The sequence below is a fragment of the Notothenia coriiceps genome, unplaced genomic scaffold (assembly GCF_000735185.1).
Source record: "Notothenia coriiceps isolate Sejong01 unplaced genomic scaffold, NC01 NC01_scaffold00036548, whole genome shotgun sequence".
Lineage (NCBI taxonomy): Eukaryota > Metazoa > Chordata > Actinopteri > Perciformes > Nototheniidae > Notothenia > Notothenia coriiceps.
Window position 1 is genome coordinate 65,265 of NW_011369249.1, and position 7,407 is coordinate 72,671.

A 7,407-nucleotide genomic window follows, 5' to 3' on the forward strand; every position below is an offset into this window, starting at 1 on the left:
AGAAGAGAGAGAGTAGTGACATGGAAATAGTGAATGAATGAGTAAAGAAGGTCTTCCTGGTTGAACTTGCGCTGAGCTTCATATCCCAGACTCAGCCATGGGGCATTTTGAATCTGTGACCGAACTGAGTCTCATTGGAATATAAACGTGCTCTCTTTATGTTATTTATATATTTATGAATTGTGTTTTATGTGTATTATTAATGTAACTTTTGTACTTCCCAAATAATATAAAATAAAGTTTAAAAAAAAAAGAAAAGTAAACCCTCGTCCCTTATCTAATTGTATTGCGTTTTGCACTCCATCTTTTCCTAGTAATTCTAGTCTGGAAAAACATTTGCATGCCTGTTTTTAATAGAAATCAACGTGTCAACAAGAACAAAGAATAAAACAGATGAAAACAAGCTGAAAGTGTTTTGTATTTTTTACAGTTGCATTTTATCTGATGTTTTTAAGACAATTTGACTTCTACATCTAGACAAAAAAACAAAAAATAGGATTGGAGTCAAATATTGTCACTGGTTTGGTTTCCAGAACAAAACATGTCTCTTTGATGGTAAATCCTCGTCATTGTTCCCCAGCTAGTCTCTAACTGTGCGGCTGAGCAAGTAAGGTGCATTGGGTTTATCAGGAAACAGCTGGGACTGAATCAGACAGAACATTTGATTTAAAACCAAAACTAGGAGCCAAAAAAAAAAGCTTTTTGTGTGTGAATACATCACGAATGTCCTTTTGCAGCGTTACGGGAATCCCTATTGGTTTACACAATACTGATAAGTGGAGTCTTGAGTTTTTGTTTCTCTGTTGATCCAACAGCAAATCCAAATGCTTATTTCACACACTGTGCTCTTTGTTTGAGAGTGTAAACAGCAACATGGATGATAGCTATTCTCATGGATTTAAGGAGATTACACCAAAACAATGGTTGTAGATTTAAAGGGCAGTATGACATTTCAAGAATTCCTTTTATTTGTTTGTCTTAATCAGATTCCCTGATAGATCCATGACGTGGTGAGCTTAGCTTAGTTTAGCATTACGACTGGAAGCAGTGGGAAACTCTGTTAGATTAGCTCTGTAAAAGAAGAAAGACACCCACTTTCCAAAAGCTGCCAAATATCTCGACATACCAACTTCCCATAATCCTACCACCTCATTCAGTGACCCATATTGGTGGGTAACCCTGAGGTTAGGAAACTGTTCACAGAGACACATTTGACAAAATAATGATATCTTTGGTAATTATCAGTGTGGGGAGAATTACTTTAAAGGTCACCTATAAATCCACTTCTTCATGTCTCTTCTACATCAACATGTGTCCCCTCTTCTCCATGTCTCTTCTACATCAACACGTGTCCCCTCTTCTTCATATCTCTTCTACATCAACATGTGTCCCCTCTTCTTCATGTCTCTTCTACATCAACATGTGACCTCTCTTCTTCATGTCTCTTCTACATCAACATGTGTCCCCTCTGTGTAAAGAGATTCTGAAAGTTTCAGGAACAAAGATTCTCTCTCTTTTTGTCCTGATCCATTTCTATAAAAACCTGTCTGAAAATGAGCTGATCAGATTTTGGCCACTTTATGATGTGATAACGATGTTTTGGCTTGTGTAGCAATTAGCTGATCACCAACTAAGGTAACCCCCCACCCCCCCAACCTATCACCTGAATCTCCTCCTAGAGCACCATTGTGTTCTTTGTAACCAAATATCTCTCAGAGGGGCGTGGGGAGGGGCTCCTTATTTTCATCTAAAGTAACAGATAGAGAATCAGCACTTTGGAAACAGGGCTGAAACAGAGGGGATTATGGGTAATGCTGCAATGATCTGTTTGGTGTTTGGAGCCAAACACTCCAGAGACATGTTCTGTATATATCTGAGACCTGTATATATATTATTATATTACATTGATGTAAAACAGGATCACAGGGGACCTTTAAAAAATGTATTACTTTACAATTACTACATGTAAAAAATGTAATCAGTATCTTAATCTGAGTATCACACTGTGAAGGTAATGTAAACTGATTACTTTCCGTTGCTTTCAGATTACCTTAATATTAAATCGATCCAAGAAAGAATAAATATCAATAAGATTTTTTACTTAAATGTATTTTGGAAGACAACAGAACAATTTTCACCTTAGAAAATAAGAAATATTAAGCATCAAATACGTGTGATATATTAAAGGCCAGACCTACAGAAGGGTATCGTTTTCAAATGCTGTTTTAAATGAATACATTAATTAAAAGCAAACACTATTTGTTTACTAACTACTGCATTTAAAACATATACTGTATATATATTCAAAATAAAGACGAATGGAAGTAGCCTAAATGAAAACTAAAAGAAGGATTCAGCGGTATGTCTCCCTAAAATAAATTGATCTTCACTTTAAAGTTTAGTGTAATAGTAATCTATTTTTGAAGTAGCTGTAAGGGTTTCCGATCCTTTTTTTGTAACCTATTTACGTAATCCCGCTACATGTAATACACTCCCGAGCCTGGTAATGATTGACATTGCTCAAAGTTCAAAGATGATGGGATGATATAATAATTGATTTAACCTGTGTGCAAATCTTGAGGAATCATTGACGACATGCAACCATTTTTATTGATGTTGTAAGTCAAATTAAAACAAAAATAAACACTGAGTAATAGATAAAAATACAAAATTAAACAAATATATATATAAGAACTTAAACAGCATTAACGAGACAACAACCAACAAACAAACAAAATCAAAAACAGCTACATTCAAGGACAGAGAAACTTGTACCCATAGTTTTAAATTGACCTCTATGTGCAGTTGCGTAACGTTATAATGAGTTGCAAAAAGTGCAGTTCGAAAATACACACATAAACTGATGACGTGGTTATGATGAAAAACTGATGCAAAGACATGCAATCTTTGTCCTTGCACCTCAGAAGGATTTAATGTATTTTAGTTTTATTTTGGAAAAGTTTTATAGTCTCTCTCTCTCTCTCTCTCTCTCTCTCTCTCTCTCTCTCTCTCTCTCTCTGCTTCTCCAATTAAAGCTCTGAGTCATGGGGTTGCACAATAGCCGAGCTGCGTAATCACATAAAGCCGGCTTATCTGTCTCGCCAAGGGCACCCAGTGTACTCTGACCCACTGTGCGTGCGTGCGTGCGTGTGTGTGTGTGTGTGTGTGTGTGTGTGTGTGTGTGTGTGTGTGTGTGTGTGTGTGTGTGTGTGTGTGTGTGTGTGTGTGTGTGTGTGTGTGCGCAGAGATAAGCAGTCTGAGAGCAGATCCATTAGGAGGAAGTGAAATGGAGCGAGAAACAGGTTGTAGAGGAGCAACAGAGCAGGTAGACGATAAAATCAAATCACATCCAGAGATACAAACAACAGATGGAGACGAGTCAGAGCTCACAGGAGTCACCAGCGGTGGAAGGAGTACTCAGATATATTACTTAGGCCTGAACACAGGGATTACCACAGTGTGGAAGTTACAGGTGAACGTCATGCATTCATGATTTTACAGTGTCTACTTTAAAGAGTCCTCTCCTGCTGATGTTCAGGTGTATATCAGTATGTAGTGTTCTACTTTAAAGAGTCCTCTCCTGCTGATGTTCAGGTGTATATCAGTATGTAGTGTCTACTTTAAAGAGTCATCTCCTGCTGATGTTCAGGTGTATATCAGTATGTAGTGTCTCTACTTTAAAGAGTCCTCTCCTGCTGATGTTCAGGTGTATATCAGTATGTAGTGTCTCTACTTTAAAGAGTCCTCTCCTGCTGATGTTCAGGTGTATATCAGTATGTAGTGTCTCTACTTTAAAGAGTCCTCTCCTGCTGATGTTCAGGTGTCAGTATGTAGTGTCTCTACTTTAAAGAGTCCTCTCCTGCTGATGTTCAGGTGTATATCAGTATGTAGTGTCTCTACTTTAAAGAGTCCTCTCCTGCTGATGTTCAGGTGTATATCAGTATGTAGTGTCTCTACTTTAAAGAGTTCTCTCCTGCTGATGTTCAGGTTCATATCAGTATGTAGTGTCTCTACTGGGACATGTCTCCATGCTTTAATGTTCACAAAGCTCTTTATTTTTCTCATACTGCCTGTGCTGCAGCACCTCTTTTCACTCTCTGTCTGAAACCAGAGCCCAGTCTGCTCTGATTGGTTAGATGGCCGGCTCTGCTGTGATTGGTCAACCGCTCAGAGATGTCCCGCCCCTTAGCCTATCACGTACAATGTGTTGGAGCGCCGCTAGCCAATAGAAGCACACATAGGGATATCGCTATGCTACAGAGGTACATTTTCATTGCGGAAATGAATAAACATATAAACTAGTGGCACGGTAATGACACAAACACACACACAAAGATCTCAGTTACATAAACGGTTGTGCTATGACAGTTTGTGATGACATGTTACAATCCTCTAAACTGTTTTGCATGTAGTAGTTTTTTCTTTGATAAATTCCTTAAGGAGCAGCAACACTACAAAGGTCTATGAGCACTGAAGATAGAATAAAGAAAAAGAACAATTCTACACACACACACACACACACACACACACACACACACACACACACACACACACACACACACACACACACACACACACACACACACACACACACACACACACACGTACACACACCCTCTGCATAGGCTACAAACACGTACACACACCCTCCCTCACACACACAGACCCAGTGTGTGCAGTGTCAATACAGATGACTGTACTGATAGATTTGATTATAAATACTTTCAAATACCAACATTTCCCTTAAACACACACACACACACACACACACACACACACAGACAGACACACACACACACACACACACACACACACACACACACACACACACACACACACACACACACACACACACACACACACACACACACACACACACACACACACACACACACACACACACACACACACACACACACACACACACACACACACACACACACACACACACACACACACACACACACTCAGACACACACGCACGCACTCACATTGACCGTAAAGATAATATTATGCAAATTAACTTGGAAAAAGAATGATGATGCTGTTTCCATCCTGTCTGATTATTTTGGACAGATTCAAATGCAGGCTGCATTCATTACACATACCGACACACACAGACACACACACACACACACACACACACACACACACACACACACACACACACACACACATCTGCCTCCAATAACCGCAATCAGATAAATGTCTGAGCAGCCACACAGCGAGGCCTGGCGAGTGAATCAGCCGCCGGCCGGAGGACAAAAACAGAAATGGGGAGGAGGTGGGGGTCTTGGGAAAAAGTCTGAAAAATGAAGAATTGGAGGTGGGGTGGAATCATGTGCTAGACATCGTAAAACTGTTTCCTGCGACTCACGCACTCAGGGAGGGATTGTCATTTTTTTTTACAAGCTTCTCTTCCCAAAATCAAACAGACAAGTGTTGACTTCGTAATAACACAACCAGACATGGGGGAGTTTTTCTTTTGAGATTTTTGAAAAAATACATTCAGCAGCTCAGTGTGTGCAGTTGCAACACATTTAAGCAACATTTGCTCTATTTAAGTCTGTGCAGTGTTGATGCTAAATGTATTCAATTAAAGCATTCAATTCCTCAGTGAGTGCCAACCGCACATCGGCCATTGTTGTTGTTGTCGGTGTCAGCTGTGAGGGGTTTCCGCGCAGTTTGGCTTTATGAAGCAGGCACGCAAACGGTTACGTCATCCCGCAAACGATGACGCAATGACGCAGCACACGTCGGACTCTGGGCGGTGAGAAAAGAGCCGGAGCTGAACTGAAGAACCGGTTCTGAACCTGAAAAGCTCTAGCACGGAGCTTGAACCGGAGTTGCGTTGGTGTGAATGAGGTACAAGAAAGAGTTTTTCTTCTCGTTCCCAGCATGCATTGCTCACACTCTTCTAGCAACCAGGATCCTTGACACCTATCTTCTTGCAAAGCTAATGTAGATTCGGTCTCCCTCGGCTAGATTTATTTTGGCCATGTGCTCTCCAATGAATCAGACAAATCCCTACAACATGTATCCTGGTCCATAACATCCTCTCATATTTTGAAATGTGACTTTTTACCCGGGACGACAAGTACAAATGCGCTATAACGGTCCAAAACATTTATATTTGTATAGATTATATATTTGGCAACTGTAACTGTCACTGGAAACTCACCTAAAATGTAAGTTTTATTAACTTATTTGAACAATGTGATTGCATGATTTCTTCTTATGTTATTGCAGATCAGCTGTAAGCTAGCTAGCTAATGTAGCTAATTGTTTGTCTTTGTCTTAGACCTTTTTCTTTTTATGGGTAATAATTTCTCATATATAACAACATCTGATGTATGAGTTTGTCTGATACATTTATTTGCATCATACAGCCGTAGTGAAGGCCTTCATTTTGGATTAGATAAATCTTCAAAAGCAACACACGCCCTCTTCTTCTGCTGCCTCGAAGGATGTTTACTGTCGCTAAACCATGGAGGAGAAACTCCCTCTAATACTCTACCATCCGCCTCTCAGCCGGCACTCGGTGGTGGCTTTGAACTTGTGGCAAGCTCAGCGTTTGATGTCAGCAGTCTGGAAGAAGCCTGAACCTGTGGTTTGCTCGAGGTTTGCTCGTGGTTTGTCGGGACGTTACGTAAGGCGTCATTATTTGCAGCTTCTTGCTGCGGGGGCCTCAGTTACATCATGGTTGAACTTTGCCGTGTGGCGCTGATGTTATTGTTGGCAAAGTAGTGTTATGCACCTGAATAGAGAAAGGCTGGCGCCGCACTCAGGAAAAAGAAGAAGAAGAAGAAGGAGGGGGAGGAAGAAGAGGAGGTGACAGGGAACGTTAGCCACAACCAGCTAGGCTGTTAAAGACTAAATGAGAGTTAAACGCTCCCCTGCTGATGACTTTAGCAGCCAGTCCCTGTGGACGCTGTCGGAAAGAGCGACTGGGAGGAAAAAGTCAAGGCGTTCCAGTTTAGAGCGAGTCTCCTTCAGTGACTGCTTTCACAGATTATGATATTCTTTTTGAGCTGAAAAAAGCCCTTACAGTCTTTGCTGGGCTTCGTCTCCTGCCTCTTAAATCGTCTGCGGTCTGGAAACATTTTCCTGACGAGAGAAGCTGGCGAGGCTCCGAGCTGCCATCATTATGTCAACTCCTGTAACAAGGCTGATTCCCAGGCACGGATCTTCCCCTCCCGTCGGCTTTTCAAGCTTTATTTCTCCTTTTTCATTTTAAACAAAAACATTTGTTTCTTCCAGGGAAATTCCGATCATTTCCCTCCGGCTCCCGACAGTTCATTTGGAAATTAAGGGTAGACTTTATATCCTGTCTTCCCTGTGTGAACCCCATCCCCCTAAAAAACTGGCATCCCGGCCCCTACCACACACACACACACACACACACAC